Raw genomic sequence first — 25,390 nt, 5'->3', positions numbered from 1 at the left:
CTAGAGCTTCCACACCCTCTTGTTAGACACACTCCCTAACTGATACATTGGTTTTCCCGAAGCTCGTCGGTTCAATGTCAATAATTAATGAGCCAACGAAGGAGGTTCGTGGGCACATTTTGGGCTGTTGCTGAGTACACAGCGTATATTTTATGGAATGTGAACAATTCCAAGCCCAGTGAGGTATTCTCAGGTTTTGCGAGTGGGCTTCATGGGTATAAAACAACAATATTCTTGGTAACATTCCAACGCGCACACAGGGTACTGGAAAACAGGAGGCTTGGAGACAAGCGCGCGCAAACTTACGACTCAGTTTGTTGAAAGAAATACACGAAACATATATCTCAAGGTAGCTCAAGAGCGCATGTGCGAATGAAAAACAAAAGAAAGAACGATGACACATCATGGCTCTAAATTTTACATAAGTGCTATCGACAACATGCAGCAGAATGTGGAAGTCAAGTATGGCTCAAAATGGTGAATTCCTTGCCAGTTAGTACAATAAATGGGCTGTTTACGCATTTATTAGCACACCTTCTGATATGAAACACTTCTACGAATTTCCAAGTTAGCTTGTCTTCGCGATTAATCAAAATGATCGTGTCCCACCAATCAGGTGCTGCAATGCTCAGCTAGGTGGAACTGAATGCTATTTTGCAAACATTTCAAATCATCATAAAGGCGAATGTTAATGCACCGGCCAGTTTGACCTATATATATGCACGACTTCAGGTTAGGGGCAATAAATAAACTACCCCGTTACTGCACCTCACAAATTTTCCACATTCTTTTGTAAGGCAAACACATTTTTTACTAACTTCGTCAAATTTTTTATCCACCTGGCTACGACAAACGCATTGAACCTTATTTGGTGCACTAAAAACAACGTGTGCACCAAAATGATTGGCTATATGCTTGAGCCTATGTGAAAATCAATGAACGTAAAGTAAAACAGCAAAGCGTTTCTGTTGTGTCTCTTTTCTTGTAGACTCATGCTCTGAACCACTCTACAAAATCTTAATCTTTTCGGTGGCTCTGCTCGCGAAATTTTTTTGATACGCAGCAATTTTCAGACGAATTATTTGGCGTTAAAATGCCAAATCCATGGTGCGAATGCATGACTTCGACAACGCAATTCGTAGACAAGACACAGCGATTTCATTTTTTTACAATTATAAAATTGCCTGAGCTTGAGTTGAGCTAAAACGTTACTATGAATGCCTGCAAACCAACTTGCCCAACTTTCCATTTTATTACATGAAACAACGAGCATTCTTCAGCTTCAAGTTCCACTTTGCCTGAGTGATGCGGGCTGCTGAACGCTTGGAATCATGAAACTTCTTCGGTGCAAGCCACTCCAGGTCCTAACTAAACTGCACGAAGCAGGTAAAAAAAAAACACGTCTGCTGCCACAGTTCATGAATTCAAATACTTGCTTAACATAACCAAATGAAGCCATGACATTCCCAAAAAGGGCACTCCTTGTGGAACATGGTCTTTCGGGGAAGTCATGCCTTCATTTGACCTTGTTAGCGAGTGAGTAAAATTTTAAAATCTGAACTGTGGTGGCAGGTGCACTTTTTTCTTACTTCATTCATGCCCTGTGCTTTAGTTAGGACCTCGAGTGGCTGGCACTGAAGAAGTTTCATAATGCCAAGAGTATCGTACCTGACTAGGCAGGATAACAAGTGTTTAGTCAGGCATGTGCTATCATTCGAAACGTGTCATCTTTGGAATCAACATACTGAAAACACCCTGAGGGAGCATGCATCATCAGTTAAACAGGTGCACCTTTCAGCATGGTCAAACTAATGTAAAGCAGGTCAGAATGTCTATTAGGTCGTGCGTGCTCCTGTGCACACCATGTCAGACCCTGCAACTACCCAAAGTATCACTATACACAGTCGTGGACGCGGCTCTACGTCGTTGTGCTAGGTGGTCCAGATATGTTTCTATGTCGCTTGACACCTTTGCAAAAGTTGTCGGTAGTACAATTATAGAACGTAAACTAGCACTTGTGATGCGAGTTAATCAACCTTTCGGTATTGATACCAACCTGCTATGTGCAAAAGCTCGATAACGCATACTCTTCTTGTATATCAGACTTTATGACCAATGCTATAAAGAGGCTTCCCCCATTTACCTCCAGTTTGCCCAACGCTGTGCAAGTTTATTTCATCTTATGAACGCAAAGTTTTCAGGACAACATCTGATGAACTCAACTCTGTCTCTCTCATCTCTGTCTCTCTCAGCTATTTTTCCCTTGTTTTGGTAGCCAACAAGTCTCTCTGACTGGTTATTTTTCTCTTTTTTGCATTCCTTGAGATGCCTAGGTCCACCGTTTTCATTCTCTATATGTCAGCTTGAATGTAATCAACACCTGATCATTCTCTAATCAGATCTGCTTTTTTTAGCATCTCTAACGTTATGCCAACCATTTTCGGTTTCGTCATATGTGACATAGTTCATACCCTGTTCTGGAATTTTTTTTTACCATCAATCATGTTACCACACGCAAAGTTAGTTCCGGCACCATACAATGGTTGACCACTTTTCACTCAAGGGACAGTTATAAATTGCCTGTCATGATTTCGGAAGGTCTGCTGTTAATGCTCCAGCCCATCCGTGTTCTTTGCTGAATTTCCTTTTTATAAGTCGAATGTCCTGTGATATCTGACTCAAATACATATAATGTGAGGATTATAGTGTTCTGTTGCCAGTTGCAAACTTTCGCTCTCTTCTTTGGTCTCCAAACATTTGATTTTTGTTGTCTGCTTATTACTCAAACAATTCCTCAGTTTAGACCCTCGGTCTTTGTAGTTCGTTGACAACACTGCATGAAAGCACGATGTCATGTGCAACGCGTAAGTACCGAGATATTCGCTGTCAATCTTTATTTCTGTTTCTTGTCAATATGATGGCTCAAATACTTTTGCTAAGCATTCTGTAAATATCGCCCAGATTTTGTCTCGTTGCCAGACCCACTTCACGAATAAAATGCTTCTGCTCTGTTGTGGATTCTGCGTAGATGTTGGCTAGGGTATTCATGTATGCATTATGCACTAGCTGCTCTAAGACTGCTCGTATTTCTACAGAGTCGAATGCCCTTTTGGAGTCTCTGCCAGCCAAGTAAATTGATGGGTTCTGTTTCGCAGATATTGAAGTTTGACAGCGCATGGCTATGGTCCACAGTGGGACATCTGTTAATCTGTGTACAATTCTTTAAATCTTTCGAGTCTCTTTTTGTGCATTTGTGTGCTATTCATATTTTTGCCATTCGGTAGCATATTTGACTGGCCAGTACATGAAGCATTGTGCATAAAGTGTCACAAGCTTGTTAAACATGAAATCTTCTTCCTCTTTAATCAAGTCAACAGCCTCACTGGATGACTTTCGTGGGTAATGTTTTTTAGGACTTTATTCTATTCCCGTTTTTCTTTTGTTCCCTAAGGGTAGGATACTCAACCAGATTCATTCCTGGTTAGGCTTCTGATGATCATTCTTTTTCTTTGTTTCTGTGTTTCTATTCACCCACCGGATTTTAGCGTTTTGTTGAACGCTGGCTTCTTTGGCTGTTAGATGGCTTATTTGTGAGTTGTAGAGCTCATATATAGTAGACTATTCTGCAACCTTTACTATGTTGCTGAAACTGCTGATAACATTACCCTACTTTTAGAGTGTGCATTCGTTAGCAGTTTTGTGTAGTCATGCTTCGTTCTTTCTTTCAATTCGTTATATATTTCTTTGGCGCTATAATTCTATATAGCATCAGTTTTCTTTTTGCTAATCAGCTATTTTAGCTCAGCGAATTCAGTTTTATATCTTGAGGGGGTATCTTTTGTGGCTTGTCGTTTTTTTTTTGTAGGTGTTTTTTCCGGTTTGGGAGAGTTTGCATACTTCTTGCCTTGTGTTTCAGAAATCAGTGTAGTTATGATTTTCGCCATTTTTTTGTGTCATAATATATCTCTTGTTCTACGGCCTCGCGTACGGGTGTTCCAAGGCAACGCTGAGCATACGCGTGATTGTGACTCTGCTACATTTTGAGGCGAGCCTTGCAAGTTCTCAGCAAATTATACAAAAAATGGCATTTTTGGGTGCCACTAGGTTTCGCATTCAATTTCAGCGGACTTGCTGATGACAATGATCATGGAATTCAACCGCGTGAAAAGGTGTGTTTGGTCAAACATTTAAAATGAAAAGTTAAAGACGAAAACGCGAATTGTCGGTCATCGCTGCTGTAGCTAGGTGTGACGATTATGACGAAAGCACCATAGGGGCGAAATCGGAGCGGGAAATTGACTGGAAGAACGAAAACGGTGCAGGGAGTGTGCACCGTGAAGAAGAATTCTCCGATCACGTAGCTGATGGCCCCGTTGCCCCGTTGGCCTTTTTGAGTCTGTCCCTGCACTGACGTTTGCCTGCTCTGAGGGTTTGGCCAAGAATTCAGTAGTTGTGAATAATTTTGTTTATTATTTTTTGTAAGCGTATCTATAGTGTCCTAATTGATTAGCAAGTTTATTTTCAGATAGTACGACCAGGCAGATGCCGTTTTCCTCACCTGGACTAGGGGCTTTCCTCTGGTCTGCTTCTCTTCCTTCGCAGGAATCGCCAGTGGACTTGTTCTTACGCAATGGTATCTCATCCGTTCCTGTGGCATTGGTCCCAAGCAACGATGGTATTATACGGATGAAGAATCCAAAAATGATTCAGACGGAGTTGAGAGCCGCTACAACTCACTACCAAAGCATCACAGATGTCAGGCAGTTCGGCAAGGGTGGCATTCTTTGCTTCTCGTCTGACCGGCTCTGTGTTCGAGACCTACTAAAATGCTCGGTATTCGCTACCAACCCGGTGAGCGCATTCATTCCACCTCACCTAGCTTGCGTCAAAGGCCTCGTTCGGGGTGTCGATGTCAACTTGACCCAAACTGAGATATTAGATATGTTTTCAGAAGCAGCTGTGATAGCTATCTATAGATGTAGTCGAGTTGTGGACAAGAACAAGGTCCCAACGGAGTCCGTGATCGCTACATTTGCCGGGTCGAATCGCCCAACCGAAATCAAAGCGTGGCCTTTAATATACAGAGTGGAGCCACTATCACCTTGTCCCCTACAGTGTATTAAGTGTTGGCGTTATTGGCACACAGTGAAAGGGTGCAGGTCAGAACCTAGATGCAGAATTTGTGGTGAGACGCACAACTCAAATGACTGTAACAGTAATGAAGAAAAGTGCTGTTTTTGCCATGAAGCACACTGCGCTGATAATGCAAACTGCTCAGCCAAGGCACGTGAAATCCAAATCCTTGAAATTGTAGACAGAAGGCGATGCTCCCGAAAGGATGCCATTGCTGAAATCCAAGCCCGAACTCAAGGGTATGCAGGAGCAGCTGCCCGCCATAACATTGCAACGGAAACATCCTTTTCCCTATCGATTGCGGACATGATCGAGAAGGCTGTGGATATGGCTATGCAACGCCTTGCTACCACCCTATGTGAGTCGCTGTCGCACATTGTGAATAACCAAATCGCTCAAGTCTATGGAGCACAGATAGATATAAGTACAGCTGTAAAAAATGCTGAGTCTGTACACCCGACAAGTGAGGCAGAATCTGAGATAACTCTACCGGATGCACACTCTGCAGAGCCCTCTGGAGAAGGCGTTCAGAGGAAAAGCGAGGGTGCACAGGAAGCTTCTCAGGACACACAAGATATGGACATAGATCTCAAATCCCTAAAGCATTCTAGATCCCCTGTATCGAAAACACCTGGCTCACCAAAACATGCAAAAAGCAAGAAATACCAGAAAGACAACCTTTCAAATACCGATTTTCTAAAAGAAAGTATTTTAGATTAGGTGATTACCGAAAGCATTTTAACGAAATCTTAAGGACTCTTAAAATTATACATTGGAATCGCCGATCTTTTCACTCAGCCATAACAGATCTGTTATACCTGTCTTCCAAATTCGATCCGGCTATTATTGCATTACAAGAAACTTGGCTATCCTCACATCATGTATTTCACCTACCCAAATTCTAAATCTTTCGTCTAGACCGTTCATCCAAAGGTGGAGGTTTAGCTTTCTTTATAAACAATAAAATTAGTTTAAAAGTCAAAAACTCATACAAATGTATGTCTTCTGAATGCGAAATTTTCGCGTTAGATTTTACCTTGCCAGGATACTTGCCTTTCTCGCTAATAAACGTCTACTTTCCTGTAGGCGCCCAAGACACGAGATTGTTTGATATGGCTGCTAATTCAGGCTGTAAAGAAAAAATTATAGTTGGCGACTTCAACTCTCACCATACTTGCTGGGGTTTTAGAACAGATCAGTGTGGACAACGGTTGTGGGACTGGTCGGTAGACAAAAACTTATTGTGCCTTAACGCTAGAACTCCCACATTCATTCGAGGTCAGTCACGCTCCGCCTTAGATTTAAGCTTTGTAAGTTCGGCCATTGCTAGTAGATCGTGGTCAGCCCTTGATTGCGCCTCTAACAGTGAGCACTTTCCAATAATGTTCGAGATCGCTTGCCCCGTAAAACCATCATGCTTCCTTGCCCGAACCTATAGAAATTATGCAAAATTTCAAAACGACCTAAAAACTGCTTTAGACGCTCCTTCTGAGGATGGAGATGACACTAAAGTTATGAAAATGAGCGCAGTAATCAAAAGGGCATACAAAAACGCTGAATTCGCTGTTAAATCGGCGAAGAGAATACCCTATAGCCCCTGGTGGAATTCCAACTGTTCACGAGATTACAGACGAAGACAGGCAGCTTGGAAGAAGCTAATACATAATCAATCCCCTAAGAACTGGTCAGATTATAAATTTCTTGCCGCTGTATTTAAACATAGGGTAGCCCAAGCTAAAGAAGAATATGGTAAAAGACATTTCGATTTTCTCTCGAAATCCAAAAATAAAAAAGCTTTATTTCAATACATGCGATCTCGCAAAATCCTGCCGTCTACATTAAATACTGATTATGAAAAACTATCATTGGAAGAAACGAAGAACTCTTTAGAATCAATTGGCAGAGGTCTAGAAATTAGATTTTCTTCGATTATGCCTTTCAACTGGCAAAAGTATAGCATAAGCATTGACTTCGAAAACGTAACGCTGTCTGAAGCATCACAAGTCATTCGAGATCTACCATCGTCAGCTCCTGGTCCAGATGGGATCACAGTTCCTATGATTAAAATTTTATTCAAGCTATTCCCTGACGACGTCCTCAATCTTATTAACTACTCTTTAAAGAATGCCTGGATACCGTATGACTGGAAAATAGCTAAGGTAATTTCATTAATAAAAAAGCAAGGATTAGGTTTTACCATAGAAAGTATCAGACCCATCTCGCTAACTACGAACATGGTGAAACTCATAGAGAGGGCTCTAAAGGACCAAATAAACTCCTGGATGATGAATAAGGTCATATTGAAGCCAAACCAAATTGATTTTCGTTGTGAATGCTCAATTTGGTGCGCCCATGCGGATTTAGAGAGTCGAATACAGCTTGCTCGTAAAAGTAAAAGGAAACAGTACGCCGCATTAGTAACTCTCGACATAGCTAAAGCGTACGACAGTGTCGAGCACTCTATTCTACTGACCACCTTGCAGAGTCTAAAGTTTCCTCAGTATATTACTGAGTGGATAGCAGAATTCCTAAAATCAAGCGAATTGTATTGCGTGAAGGATGGCTGTTGTTCGCACAAATTCAAACAGAAACGTGGTGTTCCCCAAGGGTCCGTCCTATCTCCAGCATTATTCAATATACTGATGAGCTCTATTCCAATTGTTGAGGATGTCAGTGTCTACATTTATGCAGATGATATCGCGTTCTTCGCTGCAGAGAGCGACATTTACTCACTACATCAAAAACTGCAAAGATATATTAATACACTAGAAATTTGGTTGCAATCGATTTCATTGTCATTGAACATCAGTAAAAGTGCGCTCTTTGTGTTTTCTATAGCAGATACAGTTTCAATTTCTGTATTGTATAATCGGAAACCTATTCCACAAGTTGATTCAGTGAAGTACTTAGGAATGATTTATATTGAAAAGCTAAATTGGAGCCCACACATTGAATATATAACAGCAAAGGCACAACGGGCGTTAGGTTTATTACGCAGGTTAAGCAACGGAAAATACGGGCTGCGCAGACACACAATGTAAATAATATATAAAATGTATGTGCGACCAATATTCGAATTTGGGTGTGTATTATTCTCGGCGGCCGCTGGTTATAAAATTAAAACGCTCGTATTGTTAGAGCGAGAAGCCCTGCGAATATGCCTGGGACTTCCCAGGTTCGTGGCGAATAATATATTGTATCAAGAAGCGCGATTGCCAACACTCCTCTGTCGATTCCGCATTCTAACGGTTCAAACCTTCTTAAAGTTCTACAGTATACCGGTGCGAATATCAGAGTACGCATTTATCAGCGACCCTGACTCTTTCATCTTGCACATTGGCCTCAATTTCCTACCCCTCAGATAATTTTCGTTAAAAAGAAACTGGACTGCGTAAATGTAGACATTAGCACAGTAATTGAAACTAATTCCTCAACCATCAACATTATAATAGAGTACGATGAAATCTTCCCCCCACAAGCCAAGTTGCAATCTCTTAGATTTTTGACCACTACATTAAACGATTACTTGGTACATGCAGAAACAAAAAATGTAATAGCTACAGATGCTTCTGTCGAAAATGAAAAGGCAGGCATAGGAATCGCGTCTGATTTCCTCGGCTGGTCTTTTTCAGTAACGCTTCCAGCTTTCACTCCTATATTTGAAGCCGAGCTAGTAGCTATTATTTTACCTCTTCGTAAAATTCCTACGACCGAGACCAGTACAATCATCCTAACAGACTCACTTTCGGTGTGTGCAGCTCTGACAACCTCTGAACAATCTCGTGCCCTAGCAGCGTTCCACACATTAGCACCGCCGCATTTAAAACTCCTCAAATTAGTGTGGGTCTCAGGTCACTGTGGATTACAATTAAATGAATTGGCAGATGCTTTGGCACGAGCATCACTCGATGGACCAGTAATTTCAGCACTTCCCGAGGTAGAATACTTATCAGGGGTTAGATATAGGAAATGCGCTATTTTTACAGATAGTTTAGAAAATATCACACAATGGACCAATTATCAGCACCTCAAATTTCCATTGAAAGCCCAGTGGAGTCCGTCCAAAAAACTTGAAATTATAATCTCCAGATTCCAGTGCCGTGTCACCCCATAAAATTTTTATTTACACAGAGCTGGTCTGACACTTTCCCCCCTTTGTCCGTTCTGCGAAGAATCAGAAACTATTGAGCATTATTTTGGCTCATGTCGTAACTATGCATTAATTAGTAAACGACTTTTAGATATTCCATTTGCGAAGCTAGGTTTAAATTTAACCACAGAAAATGTTCTAAGTTTTGGTGCCTCTGTTTTGGGAAATCGCCACAGAGATGCATTCGATGCGGTGTGTAATTTTATTCAAGACTCTAAACGTTTTTCAACATAAAGCCCACGCTAACAGATACTCGAAAAAATGGGCCGAAAAGTAATTTCCAATTCTGGATAAATCCGTGACATACCAAATTGATCGTGTTTGGCAAAACCAGCTGTCTGGTCGGCTTCAAAAATCAAGTTGTAGCTATTAGTGTCTACTTTGTTGTTGATTCTTTTTTCACACAATCTAAATCTTTGGTTTCTTTCTTTTTTTAACAATTCACTATACAACTGCCCCCCCCCCCCCGTTTTTTTTTCGCTGTAAGCTATAATGCAGTTACCGTCCATATGACACTATATGTTCTCTTAGCCAATCCCCCAGAGTGGGTACGAGCCATGGATTAATGGATACAAACAAACAAACGAGCGTGCGCGGGAGGCTTCGATGGCTGTCGGGGCTTTCGACACCATGTCCTGGGCGCTCTCTCCGGTTGAGCGTGACCTAGACGCCAGCAAGATGTCAGGGTGCGGGACATCGACGTAAGCTCGAGCGAGCGAGCTACACGAGAAAGCGTGTTCCCACCGTGGACGCTACCGCGACTGACTAAACGCCACGTTGCCCGGTGCTGCGGTCACCGCAACGATGGTGTGCGCGAGTGTCGTTTTGAAAACTTGGTGGCATGGAAGTGAAGTGCGTTGAGTGTTAAGATGTAGACTTACGCTTCGTGTGGACAGGAACTTCCCAGTAGAAACTCTTTATCCTCATATTGTCCCGATGTTCTTTTTGAGATTTCTTCGTATGTGTTCTTGTCCTCGTCCAATATAAAGAGCGTCTCGTGTTATCAGGTGGTCTCAAGTGCGTCCGATGACCTGGGCCCATTGAGTAAACTCCCTTACTCATCAGACATGGGTTGTAGCTGCGGTGAATTTTGCTCGCAGCAACCTTCGCTTACGTTGGCTTGTTGGCGATGGGTTTTTTTCTTTCCTGAGTGAGGAAGTGTAGAAAAGTGTCATGGCGGCTTCCAGTTTTGTCGCTGACCCAGCACGAAGATTGAGGTACGTGTCTATTTGCCGCAAGCATCCTTCCTCAAGACAAACATACTCCTCAGTGACTGCAGTGAGGAAGACAAATGTTCAAAGCTTAATAGTGCATCTTGTGTTAACGACGGGTAAGCTGTGAATATGTAACTAATCTCCGGATAACAACGCTTTTGCACCATGAATATTGTGCCAGTGATCGTAAAACAGTTATTTGTTAAATGTGCGACAATTTTAAAGCGTTCTCGCTGCGCATGTTGTGAGGTTTGTACAGCAACCTGGTGAGACTATTGTAGAGGCGAATACAGGTCTTTAAAATAAAAATACGACATTTATTTCTTACCAAACTATCAGTGTGGCGCTAAAATGCCGTATGCGTTGTTGCATTTCTGTTGTGGCGCGACGTGTACTCATGATGTCTGTTTATTATGCGTGTAATTCAAACACGTTGCTGGTTATATGACCACGTGTCGCTCTTCTACTCTGGCCAATCTGCTTCGTAAGCGTATCAACCAGGTAAAATTGAAGCCCCTATACCTTCGAAATAGTACAGCCTTCTTTTGATCTGCGCCGCTTCTTCCTCTCAACGGCTCGAAAGCAGACTGTAAGCTCGTGGCACGTTACAGAGTGTGCTACTGTCGTAAGCGAAAGAAAAAAAAAGCAACGCGCCGGAGAGGAGACGGTGAGGGGAAGAGCAGATGGCGGTACTTTTATGAATAGGTGGGCTTTAGGTAAAATCGGCTGCGCTGACGCTCAGTGACAGATGAGTCAACTGCTCTGTGCCGCATAACAAATTAGTGTGAGATATGTCACAATTGGCCTACTTTTCAAATGGTTATACTATTTGAATTATTTATCACTGAAAAAAAATTGCTGATGAGCGTATGAGAGGGGATGTTTCTCACTTTCGCTCAGAAATGAAACCACTATTGGCTTGCAAGCACTCATGCCTCCGGCACTTGACAAGCTGGTAATAAGATAAACAGACGCAATTGCTAAATACCTTATTTTCCGTGCTATAATGTAAAAATAACAATCTTTTTGTTTCTTTCATAATGTTACTTTTAATACAGTACATAGTCTGTAGACAAAGCAAGAGGACAGAAAATAAACATTGAAGAGGGATCGTTGCTTCATTAACTCAGTCAAATGGTTGCTCTGCATTGTAGTATACTTTTAGTACACAAAAGAAACCAAGCTCATTGTGGATATTGAAGGTATATCGAAGTGTAGAAAAAGTAAGCTATAATAACAACAATTATACAATGCAATAGCATGTTTTATTATTATTTTTAATCATATGTTTCATGTTAAAACCAGAAAAGACAGAAGCTGAGCCGAAAACGTAACCTTGAAGAGACGAAAAAAATTTAAACGCTGGTTGTCGCTACGGCCACCGTGTCAACATGCGGACTTCTTCAAGGCTGCGACAACCAGCATTATGTGAAGAGTGTAGGACAGATTTATCAAGACAAAGGTAACACAAGTACACTGGTGCCAATTGTTAACAAATGACCACAAACCATATCACATATGTCGTACCAACAAAGCCAGAAGTCAGCCCTTGTGTGCCTTAGTGCATTTTGTATAAACAATGGAGGAGAGGTCACATCAAAACAAGGGCAGATGAACAGGAGGAGCTGACATGCTGAATTGGGCGAGTCAAAAGCTCATGAAACAGAAAGGAGGGAGGTGGGGGTCACGTAGAAAGGGAGGAAACGTGTTGCTGATTTATCATTGCCTCGAGGAAGCACCACCTGACAGTGGAGAAAATTAGCGTTAGAAATTCCAAAAAGATCGGCTTGATTTTCACTGGTCATCGTTGTGTATGTGTCATATCAAACTGATCCGCAAGCCCTCTTTGATACAATTATACTTGTTGAATGTATTAAACTTGTGAGTAAACTGTGGCAATATTTTTTTTTTGCTGAAAGGCTAACTTGAGTATGTACGGCTTACGATGATTGAATACATGTCCTGCGAGTATAAAATTCTGCGCCACCGCTCTCAATAATTTATTTGCCGTGTCTGCGTGATGTCCGTTTATTCAAACTATAACAAGCTGTCGCGTTTACGAGAATATGTACATTTGATCATGTTGATGATGTTTGAGCTAGTGCAGGTAAAACTAGAATATACATGATGTACATAATCACTTTTGGTGCTTTTAACTTTATCATAATCTTGAAGGTGCTTGCAGGTCTTGCATCTCAGACGAGAACTAGATGTTAAAAAAATGAGCGTTTACTTTTGCATGCACTAACATGTCCCTAAAATTCCTATTGCAACGATGCATGAACTTTGGCACTTTAGGAAACGCTTTTCAAAGGCGCTCATTGCTTGGTAATGTTAGATTATGCTTACAAAGGACATTTATATTCGGAAGTGAATTTTGGTATTGAATTGCAAAAGCTAGCAGCTGGTTAGGCTGTGCTACGGGGCATCTTCGTGTTGTGCTTATTTCCAAATCTTCAAGCTGCATTGTAGACCTTGTTCAGAGTATTGTGCGACTCATTTCTCTCAACAAATGTCTCCTTAGAGTTGCTTAACTGGTGAGCATAGTCACTGTTCTCGCTACAGACCCATGATAAACGCTTCGCCTGTCTGACGAATGTTTTCTGTTTGCAGTGTCATGAGTGATGGCTTGTGTAATCTATGTATTAGTGGCTATGCCTTGGCTTTATGTAGAGCATAACCTTGGGTTTCAATGTTTCAATAGATACCGTCATATATAGGAAGTAATTTTGCTGAAAGAATGGTGCATGGTAAATTTACTACTAGGGTGAACCTTGTTGCTAATAAATGCATTTAGTCCACTTATGCCGTGTTCACATGTCTGCCACGGTGGTGTAGCAGTTAGGTGCACAGTTACTGACATGAAGGTGGCAGGTTTAATCCTGGTCGCTGCGAAGACATTTTGATGGAGGTGAAATGTATGCCTAAAGGCTCGTGCACTGTGCGATGCCAGGACACCAGACAATCAAAATTTCTGGAGCACTCCACTTCACAGCCCTTATAATCATAATGTGGTCTTGTAACGTTAAACGCCAAGTATTATTATTTTGATATGTTTCCTTAAAATAAATATGTCGTCTTTGTAGCAGAAATAGGCGGAAAATGTCACCGGAGACTATTTCAAAAGCTCTGAATTCTAATGGTCCCATAAAAATTTTGGTGCAAAATGGGTTCTCATACATATGCCAAATTTATGTTGGATCAATACAATTAAAGTAATTAGGTAGAAGACCAATTTGAGTAACAAGGGGCAAGCTTCAGGATTATGCATTTGCGTGCTATGAGTGACTTTAATGCTTCACTTCGTGCAGTGATAGGTATATTGTAAGACAACGTTCAAGACTCTCAAGACTTCTTTATTATCTCGAGTATGTGCCCAACAACCCAAAATAAAGTGATGATGATTTGTATGTACAATTCAGAAGACGGAACGCATAAATAATACTAACAATATTCATAAACAAGGAGACGTTTTTTGTGTCAAGAATGGCCTGATCAGAGAGTGTTTGTGCTTGATTAGTACCTGAATTCATTATTCAAAAGAAATAGAGTATATCTTGAACAAAAGGTAGAAGGGCAGGTGGTATGTTGGATAAACAATGATTTTAAGAGTTCTGGTAACGGCTCAGTAGGTGTACTGTTGTTTGATAGTAGACGTTTGCGTGGTAATTGTGTATTAAGTAATTCACCTATGTAAACTTCATGAATCTTCAAGAAGGTAGAACCGGCCCGCTCGCTTGTTTTTAGGCAATAAAAAGTCAAATTCGGAAGGTGTGATTAAGTCTAGAAATCGTGTTAAAATTGTCATAATCTATTCCAACCCAGTAACCAATGCGGCGGAGTGTTTTGCTTCTGAGGTAGTCGACAATGCTGAAGCACCTCTCCGTGGCATCGACATAAATCCAACACTTCCTTATGAAAACAAAGGCTGCACGACCTGTTGCTAAAGTTCCACGCCTGCTTTGCACGTTCGTCAAAAATCAGTCAGTCATCGATTACATTTCAGATCTCATGTAAAGTAAAAAGGGGCGGTTGCTCAGTATGCCAGAGTGCTCACTCGAGATAGAAGTTGTAATGGATGCACTAGCATTTGCTGTTTTCATTGCATCGTCAAGGCTGCACAAGAGGCCCGTTGAATGTGACTGCCTCTTCCACCAAGGAACGCCTGCAACCCATTCAGCTGCTTCATCTGCAAATGTTCTCTTCGCATAATCACTTTACTGCAATGCACATTACAGAAATAAATAGTCACACCTGTTGTCATATTTTTGTGTTTCAACAAATTTTGCTTAGGTCTCTATGTTCCGAGCAAAGTTTAAACACATCACGGTTTCTTAAAATGATTGATCTATTTGCGAGGTTTAACGTCCCAACAATCCATTAGATTATTAAAGACGCGCACGGTTTCTTACGAGAGCTTGTGCTTTGGGTTGCTGTGTTAGACTCATGCAGTGAACTTCATGCATGCACAGCTTACTCGCCTCCACCTTTATTTAGGAGTGAGATGATAGGCTGCTGGTTGAACTGTACAGAAATAAAGTGGAGGTAGGGTATTTTGCTATCTCTACTACAGGTAGGGGTACTCTGGTGCCAGGATTCTCAAAGGAGGAAGGCTGACAATGATGGAAATGAATCTGCACTCCAAGCAAGTGCACAACGAGCTAAGTCATTAATATATTTAAAGGGTCCCCAAATCAAGTATTTTACAAACTGATAATCAAACATTGTTTTGGTTTCATCATCCAACATCTGGTCATTTGCATTATTCCTTAATTTTTTTCCTGCATCATTGAGATGTACTGCCATGGCAAGAATTTAGACTTGAACCTCAAGCTGAGCGTTTCGTTGCTACTACTCGCGCATTAGTCTACAAATAAGCAACTGCTTATTTTTCTGCAATCTTGAATAGGATACTTAGTAAAATTGCTTAGTGGCAATAATGTTTAATTGCTCCCTCGTTTGTATTTATGATTTGCCTTTTATTTGGACCTGCACTATCTTCTAATTGCACAGAATGGATAATGATCCTTAAGTAAGTTGTAAATCTCAAGCAACGTTTGCAAGGAATGCAAACTTTGCATTCTCTTGCCAGTAACTTTCATTAAACATTTTAATTGTCTTGAACATTGATTTCTCTTAAAGTATTGGGGCATGACTGCAGCACATAAGTTTTCATAATGAAGATAAAGAAATTGTGCCGTTTATTTGCAAGGTGCGTGAATATGGGCCAACTTCAACACATTACGAACTGTTTCAAACATCCTCTCATGCAGTTTAAACTACTTGGTTGTATATGTTCACTGGTTCGCCGGTCTTCTGGATATTATGAATTTAAAAAAAGAAGGGGGGGGGACAGAGCAATCAGGAAGGGCCTGTAAAACCACACTGCTAAATAATACTATAAAATCTGTGATGGACCAGACATCCACGCGAGCAAAACTGGGAGCAGGGTTTGCAAGCACTGTGCACCTATGCTGGTTTAGAGAAGAATTTAGGTCAAGTTCTACGGTTTCGTGTTGCAAAACTATAACCTGATAGGGGGATGCGCTGTAGCAAGTGAATCCCAAATTATTTCGACCTCAAATGGAATCCCAAATGTTGACTATTTATCTATCTCTTTCTTACAATCCTTTTTTTCCTCTATCTCTTTCTTTTCTATCATTCCCCCTTTCCCTACCCCAAGTGTAGGGTAGCCAATGAGCCAAAGCATGGTTAACTCCCCAGTCTTTCCTCCCCATTTCTCCTCCTCTGTTGAAGTTCATTGCACTAGTACATATCGCACCCACTATAATGTGACTGCTGTGGTGTGGAATCAATCCTGTGATCTCGTGCCGAACTGCACTGTTTCAATTCTCTCAGTCCATGTGGCAGAATAGAGGTGCAGACATTTTTATGTCTTAGTTTATATTTAAACGAAAACATTTGCATTGACTCTCATAGTTTTTAACACTGCACAAATGTAGACCAAAAAAGGCTCGTAAGTGTGACCGTTGGTATGGTGTCCTGTTCAAACAATTGCTCAAATTCTCTACAGCAGAATTCTGATTCATGTCACTGTCTTCATCAATGGTTTGAAAAAAAAAACCTACTTGTGGCGAATGGGAGGTGTGACCTGTTTATATGTTCTGGCACTTAGCATAGAACACAATGCCACTCGGAGTGAAATATGATAAAGAGGCGCAGGCACTATAATTATTACTTATGAGTGGTTCAAGTGTCATGATTGAAATGCACATGCATAAGCAGCAGAATAAATATGGTGCAGCTATATGTACACGCAACGAAGTAAAACCTCCATACTAATCACTTCAATAATTGTGTTCTAACACTTTGGAGATTACCAGCAATGCTTTTACTGAATGATGCGTTATCGGCTTCATGAGATGCAATAGTTGAATAAATGAATGTTGTGTTTACTAAGCTAAGGCTTTTGTCATTAGATTATTTGCAATAATCTATCCAAATGCGTGGCAATTGAAACAGGAACAATTCAGTCAGACTACAAATATTCTATTCATCACAGTGACGCAATCTTATATGTTGTGACACCAATCTGACACTCCAAAGTAAATCTGAACAAGTTGCGACTATTTTGATTTCAAAAGTATTTGAATTTCTAGACATATAACGTTCAGGTACTAATATTAGCTGTTTGTTGTGAACGAATAGTAAAGAAGCTATATAAAGTGTCAAAACAGCGCTTAGAATAACACTGGCCGAGGTCAGAAAAAATGTTAAAGACTTAGAAAAAGAGTTAACTTTCCTCTATGTTGGAGAAGGCTGTTTGAACTTTAGTGCCAAAAACCACAAAGGGCTTTTTTTTCATCACAATCAATGAAGCCTTGCCTTGGTTTTTTTTTTGCTTAGGAAGCGTTTTGTTTTTGGTCATCAAGGCCTCCTTGGGGGATGTTAAAGCATCTAAAGATTACAAGTACATTTACCTCATCACCAGACAAACTTCCGGTTTGTTGGAGGTGCACATATTTTCAACTTCCAGTTCATGGCTGCGGGAGAGGTACGTCGAATTCTTTTATTGTTCTCTTGATGGCTAGCGACATGGGTCCCTACTGCTCTGCTATAAATGGGCCTGGAAGCACAGAAACTTATGCAAGTACAAAAGGTAGGCACACAATGACAGACTCTCAATAATGCAGTGATCAGGCACTCCCAGCCTTTATAAACTGCAAATAACTTGCTGGGAGCACTGCAGCCATAGACAGAATATTTTAGACAAATACTATTATGCTCTCCAATAATGAGTAGGCATAGAGTACCATTCGGGTGATATTTAAAGACTAATGGACCTGCTGTTGTCAATCATCTCAATAAGTTTCACTACCAAAAGCTTGCAAAGACAATCGTTGCAACACTAGAATAGATTATGGGCTAAATATGCCAAGCAATGGTCTTTCTGATGCACTGAAAAATTGTAATATCATAGTGCAACCTCGACCTTTATATCTAGGTGCTAAGCAAAAATGAGCATGCCAAAGTTGCGCTGAAGGCAAAGCACTCGTTCTTTATACCGATCAAAATATATAGGTAACCATTTCATACATCAGTCATACAATATATGTATAATACTGCGGCCCACTGTGGCTTGTATCAGCAGAAGCCCAGCAGCCGAATTTGCCAACATCGTGAGGAATGAGCTTGTTTGCAAGACCAATCAAAAAAATATGTGCTCTTTGCAAATGTCCCATCGTTCTAGATACTTGCGTGATGCAACTTTGCTGCATAATTTTGACACAGCGACTTTGTATATGTAGCAGAATGCTTTTCTTGCATTGTTATGAACTTATGCAACCTGCAGCCAATGAGGTAGACGCAACAGATATGTGCAGAACTGAACGACTCGAGTTGATGTGAGCATTCGCGTGTGAACTCCGACAGTATATCACAGTCACAGTTTGTTTTTTGTTTTCTTTATGCTATTTGGACCAACTCTGCCAGTAGTGGAAAGAATACCATATATATACCGTGTCACACAGGTACTTATGATCGTGATCAGGGCGTCTCAGCTAAACTCGACCTGAATTAGGCTGTAGAGCCCAGCGCAGCAGCGACAAACTTGTTTGCTCGCTAGCTCGAGCAAAACCGATATTACCGCTACGCGGTCCAAACAAATCCGGATCAAGTATGATGCAGCCGCCAGTCCAATCGCGAAATCATCGCGATCAGCCCTTATCGCACCTATAGGTGACCACATACAGCAAGTACCCATGTGACAGCGATCAGTAAAGCACGTCATTGCGCACCATCTCATTCAGAACTAACGTCTGCACAAATCAGCCAGCACTTACGTATCATCAATTCATAATACACTGCAATCCTACAAACTTACAAACCGCCGCAACACATTCACTCACAACAACCACCACTCGTGCATAATCACATTGACGCAAGTTGTTGGTCATTCAACGCTACCGCTTGCACGAAACAGCTAGCGCTTACGCGTCACCATATTCGCCGTGAATGTGGTGATCATACTAACCACTGCACAGCACCAAAATAGAGGAAGCGCTGACTGCACCACACACAAAACTAACAAAACAGTCAGCGCAAATATAGTCGATGTCCGTGCACTGCTGGGTACCAAAGCGACCAGAGATTTTCCAGCATTTTGGTGCTAGGCTGTGCGCGGTTGCCAGAAAAGCACCTAGCTCTACTGCGCTCGTAGTAGTTCGCGCCGCGACTCGCCATGGCGCTGCAGTCACCGGCTGTAGTTGGGAGGGATTGTAAAGGCGCCACCCAGCAAAAAGCGAATCGCCTGCAGTGTGCTGCTATCTATCAATGAAAGTAAAATTCGGGCGGCGCAGCATGGGCCAAAGTTGGAAATATCGAATTGCCAGCCTGCGCTACTTTCCGCGTAGAATGAATGTTATGATATTCATGCACTACAAAAGCACTGATCAATGATATAGCAGACCATGGTGAGTTTCAACTACAAAGGTCAGACGATAACATTTAACTATCCAACATGGCTACAGAAAATCACGCGAAAGTGATGAGTGTACTCTGCGGGCTAAGATTGAACGCACGAGTTGTCACGTATCTTCACAAAAACTTCGCGTCTCGCAAGAACAAATCAAATTTATTACTTCATAAACGATCCGGTATATTTATAATGCACGAACAAACAAAGTGGTTTGTGTTCGTTTCTTGCAAATGCATTAACACTAAAACTAGCGAAGTAAAACGAGGGAGCGTCTGCCTACTGATCATCCTCAAGAGTGCGCTCTTGAGTATCTCTAGGTGGCGCGACAGTTCTTACAAATTGCGAATACAAAATAAACCTGCTTTCCTGCAAAAATCATCAAGGCACGATATGCCAAATTTTTTAAATTTATGTCTATGTTATTGTAATGATCTCCCTAATAATTCTTTTTCTGCTATGAAAAAACGCATTTCACAAAACATCCTAAGATCACTTCGATGCTGCATCATTTATTGTACAATTACTTGAAATGTCAAGTATCTATCTATCTATCTATCTATCTATCTATCTATCTATCTATCTATCTATCTATCTATCTGTCTGTCTGTCTGTCTAGCCACCTAGGCCCGGGAGCTCTCATTCCCCCCTCCTCCAACTTTGGGCTATGCAAAACAACTAAGGGAGGGTAACGTAGTTTAGCTAATATCACTCTATCTAATCACAGGTGCTTGACAGCACGCATTTAACACACATGCGGAGGACATTTATTACATGAACGGCGCACATACGTGCAAAAAATACTCACGCATACGCACATACGGCACACTTTTGTTACATATAAGTGCACAAAATTTGGGGGACCCTTAAGCTTCGCCTTTAAGGGCTGTACGCGATAGCGAAAGCCGGCCCCTAATGCACCATTCAACCGCTAAGTGCATACTTATTAATATGTTTTGTTACATACACACGCACGCACACAAACACACACACAGTAGATTGGACCAACGCGCGCCATCATTGCCGAATGGACTCGTTTTCGTCGTGACACCTGTCGAACAAAATGCGTTATAGAGGCCCTCAAACACTTTTTCAAGTAGTAATCGAATAAATCCACTAGAAGAGCTTATTGCCTCACAAATTCAACAGCTGCAAAAATATCAAGAATCCATCTAGTTCGAGTGGAGTTACAAAGGTTTGTCGCATGCTGCAAATCAGTATCTCTTCTCTCGTCCCGACGAAAGCGCTGGAAGCTAAGCAGGGAGGGGTGGCAGGGCAAAGAAACTACCGTGCCTCGTGACCTTAAGCACCTCCTTTTCTTCGAACTCGTGGCTCTTTCAATGTGATCACGCGCGCACGCGTGGACAAGTAGCGGCCTCCTACGGCTATTTCGCTAACTTGCTTTTTTGGTCACGGGCAATTTTTCGTTCATAACCAACTGAGCCCACGCCAGCGGCGGGTTTTCTGCGACACTAGCTACCTAACGGTATCGCGTTAAAATATACACACGGCACACAATTAACACACAAACGGTGCACATATAATACAAATACGCGCACAAAATTTATTCCTTAAGGGCAAGTTTATCTCGCAATAAAGAAAAAAAAAACAGATTTAAATCGGCCCAAAAACTGCCAAAACAGACTTTGTTACTTTTCACGCGATAGCATTAAAAAATCTGACATCGTCAGCGATGAGCCCACGAATGTGAAGAACAAATATGAGTGTCACCGCAGGAATTGAGTCAAAGAATTCTGCGTGGCTATGAAGTATTCTACCTCCCAGTCACACCACTTCTTGAAACAGCTTTGTATAAAGACCTTGTGCAGGCGTAACGTGGGTGAAATATCACTTGTGGTTGCAAACCTGGCTATTCAATTTCGTAAACATTACGTATGTACCGCTATAATACAGCCGTCACGTCAAGTTAACGTCAAGTGTAGTGAAACGCCATCCACTCGAGCTGAAGTATGTAGCAGTGCTTAAGGCTGTCATCCTCGCGAGCACAATCGCGACTTATCAGCTTACCACTTATGGCGGTGCTGATACGCGTGCTGCGTTTGGCATCGCTACGCACTTGTAAACAACCACGTGTAATAAAGCTTTGTGAATATGCAACATATGTCTGCGCGTACAACACTTGTACATATCTCCGGCGTAATTTCGTAACGTAAAAATAAAACAATTACAACACAGTCGTCTTCCGTACATGCTTCATAACATCTCTAGTCACTCTATTATGTGGGATCTGCTGAATTGTTTTAACCCGAAAATGTTTAATGCCGGGTTCCACCACAGCTCCACTGAAATGTTTTTGCAACAGATATAACGTAAACTGCATACACTGTACAGAAACGAAAACGAGAATAAATTTCCGTTAGCGGTGCGCCGAACCAATGACAATTCACTCCTCAACGCGCGACGGAAGCCGCTATACCATAACACGCACGTTTCCGGGCTTTTTACGGCAAGTATTTGCACCATGTACCGTTGGCGGTCCTCAGAGCTTGGCAAGTTCAACGCGTTATCGTCATCTGCATAGAGATGGCGTGAGGGTCGCGCGTTGTGCGCGCGCGCTCTAAAGGTGCACGCAGTGCACAAGCGCAGTAAGAATATATAGTGACAGTTGTTCGCACTGGCCTTGTGCACTTGTGGGTTCGTTTCATGCGTATTTCCTTCTATTTAAGCAGCGTGCTTTAAACACCAAGCTGTGGCAGGTGTTTTTGTGTCCCGCAGGTCGCGGGATTGAATCCCGGCTTCGGCGGCTGCAATTTCGGTGGAGGCGAAAATGCTGATCACACGGGCCTACGCCCGTGTGCTCAGATTTGAGTGCACGTTAAAAAACCCTAGGTGGCAAAAATTACCGGAGACCTCCACTACGGCGTCTCTCTTAATCATTTGGTGGTTTGGGACGTTAATCCCCACATATCAATCAATCAATGTCTGTGTGCGCTCGTCCAGTGTGAAATCATTTCGTGAACGCTTTCTGCTTGAGGTGCGCGCTTCAAGTTTCGAACTGCTTAGCGTTCTTCGCGTGACATTGTAATTTGTTGCTGTAGTATTTATTCCTTCGCCTTTGCGGCGCAATAAGGCACAGTAAACGCTCAATTGCCTCTGTGAAGACGCGTTTCACTTTTGCGTTGTACTGATTCCTAAAGTCATTGTACTGAAGCCAGTGTACTGATTCCTAAAGTCAAGGGGTCATGTTTTTTTTAGTTTATTTCTTACTGCTATAACCTGTTCAATGTGCTGTATCCCCATTTTCGTATTCTGCCCTCAATTTGCTTTGCTACTGCTAACCTATTTCTTTTATGCTATTGTGTTTGATTATACGATAATTTAGCTACATATTTTTTGTTCCTTAGGTAGTTATACGTGACAAGCTTTTTCACATACGTAACTGTTTTTCCTCGTTTGCCGATGAGCTGTTGGGCCGGGCTCGTCATCCAGGCCACATTTGAGCTTTGACAGGCCTGTTCAATTGTGATAATGGAGAGGATTGGATTGGATAAACTTTTATTATTGTTAATATTTTATATTAATATTTTATTAATTTTATTAATTAATGAAGAGGACAGAAAGTATTATTAATATTCTTATTATTTTCATTTAGGCTTGTTCATAAGGTGGGTAAGAAGAGAAAAAGTGACGTTCTGATTACTAGAACTTTTATAACCTCTACTAACAAACCTCGAAAGCAAGTTCTCTGATATCGCACCATGCCTCGTAAATCATTAGTCTCCGAGATAGACCGCTAAGCTGCAACGTATTAAACAATATGAAGGTATGGTAGGCCTGAATATAGAAGAGCAGAAACAAAAACAAACCTATGTAATGGTAGTCATTGACGTCGAGCTATTATGCTAAACTTTGTATTTCTTCATCGCCGGTATTAACCTTGTGTAAAGTTCTTTGCTGAATTTTTTGGCTGTATTTGATCGTTGGCAGATTCTCTATGCGTAAAAACGCTGTTTGCTTAAACACTAATTCACAAACTGTGCAAGCGCGATTGCACATTAAAGAAAACATGAAAGCCGAAAAAACCAACGAGTAATTTTTGTGGCAACAATTTTTCGCGGAGCTTCGTGCGATTTGCGTAATGAAGTTTCCATTAAGGGCAACAAAAATGAAGGGCAAAAATTAGTAGAATACCTTGGACGCTGAAGAGATCCACGCGTAGCGCCTGTGCTGCACTTTTCGCAAGTGCAGATATCTGTGGCCTCCTTGACCGTGGTACTAATCTGTTTGACGCTGGAAAGATACGGTCAGCTGTCTCTCACGTACTTTGCACGTTGTTTGGAATCGATATGGCTGTCACGCTGACTTTTCTTCACCCATTATTCTCGGTAACGATAGCACTGTAAGCAAGATATAGCAAAGGCATGCGTCAGATATCTACAAGTACGCAGAGATAAGGATGCGTCAGCGTGCTGGTTTCGCCTTTCATGTCTAGTTTTTCTCCCAAGCATGAAAAAGCATAGCGCCTTAGTTGTTTGCAAAACTCATGAATAATGACTAAATATTGCGGAGTATTGTGTGGCGGTGCAACAGCAGTGCAATCTATACTTTTCTAGCGTAGGTATTGTGGGATGCAATAGTTGCACGATCTTCAGATATTCTTTTCAGTTCAACTGCGCCTTCAAATCTCCGCAATTCAGCATACATCCCTCATGGAAGCTGAGATAAATTGCTCCGGTTTGTATGCAGAGATTACACCACTAACGCAATGTTCGCGAGGTATTGATGAGCAACGCTCCCAAGCCTCCTCACTGACCACTGCCTCGAAAGAAGAAAAATGTTTCGTTTTTGTAAAAGAAAGCGTGTGGTAATTTGCAAAATCTCACAATTGGAGCAAATTAAAGGAAATAAGCAGCTTCCTAGACTGGATGAATTAGTTTAAAAAGTGAAGGAGAACGCCCAGCTGACTTTCGCACATGAAGAAACTGATTGACATTGCATGCCTTGTCACTTGGGTCATAAATAAACTGAACATGACCTACAACGTTATCAGTAGTGCAGCACATTCATTTATATCTGTCCTTCATGCCTGTGAGCATTTTTTCTTTAGTTTTTCTACTGGAATATATGTGACAAGTGTACATTATACGAACGTAGCACGCGTGCTAAGGCTTGAGCAGTTGCGGTCACATATAGCAGCCCGTCTACAATGAGTGATGTGGTGGAGGCACCAGTATGCGGGCACGATAACTGGCATTGCACTGAAACCAGCAAAATACTTTAACGTTTTTTTCTTTGGTGTTTGGTGGACGTATTCTTTTTACCTTTTACCATGGGCATGGGATGGTGTGCTAGAACATCCAGTATTTCAACTAAGGTACCATCCAGCATTTCTAACCTTAAGTGATCTTGAGCGAAGATTTATGAAGTCTGGCGCCTTCACATAACACAACCTGACGTCTGTCTGCCGTAGGCGAAAGCATGCCGTTACAGAAATCTGTGTCTAATACGGAAAACCAATGCTCCGTGATTTTCTTAGTAACTCCTAAAGTATGCAATGCATATAATCAGGGCACTGGACCTAAAGAGGCCTGAGTATTGTCTGAAATATGGGCTCAACAGTTTCTGAAACAGTCCACTTTTTCATTTGGGTGTCTAAACTCACACTCTGTCAACGATTTTGTAGGTTGCTGCTCCACAGTGGGCATTGTAGCGGCCTGCGTAGTAGTCATGTTGCCGGCGGATCGAGAAGCGTGTGAGCTGCCTAGCTGATCACGTCGGCGCCCGCGTCAGTGGCGTCCCATTCATGTGACCACATCGAATCCAGCATTGTCTGTAGCTCCCGTCCGAGAACCAGGCTCAATCGAATCTTGCGAGTTGCTTCTTGTTTAGCTGCATCGTATTCGAACGTGACATAGGACACGATTTTGTATGAATTTCGATTGTTACAGAAATGAATGCAAGCTCATGTAGGATTGCCCATAAACGTTTACAGACCAC

The 25,390-nt window shown here is 41.7% G+C and overlaps 1 protein-coding gene across 8 annotated transcripts in view; it reads right to left on the bottom strand.

The window, feature by feature from the left end:
* LOC119160840 (putative phospholipase B-like 2) overlaps positions 1–23,742 on the bottom strand; it is a 181,469-nt gene extending 157,727 nt beyond the window's left edge. For 3 of the 8 annotated variants that reach the window (XR_012887707.1, XM_075880671.1, XM_075880672.1), the window contains exon 1: positions 23,585–23,742. The gene's annotated coding sequence lies outside the window, so the exon portion shown is untranslated. Of the gene's footprint in view, positions 1–17,438; positions 17,458–22,828; positions 22,906–23,584 lie in introns of those variants that run through there. The other 5 variants (XM_075880668.1, XM_037413095.2, XM_075880669.1 and 2 more) reach the window with 4 other exon arrangements.
* Positions 23,743–25,390: the final 1,648 nt, after the last annotated feature.

Source organism: Rhipicephalus microplus, chromosome X (genome assembly GCF_043290135.1).
Source record: "Rhipicephalus microplus isolate Deutch F79 chromosome X, USDA_Rmic, whole genome shotgun sequence".
Taxonomy (NCBI): Eukaryota; Metazoa; Arthropoda; class Arachnida; order Ixodida; family Ixodidae; genus Rhipicephalus; species Rhipicephalus microplus.
Note: the sequence above shows the minus strand (reverse complement) of the source record. Positions and strands in the feature narration are given on the sequence as shown.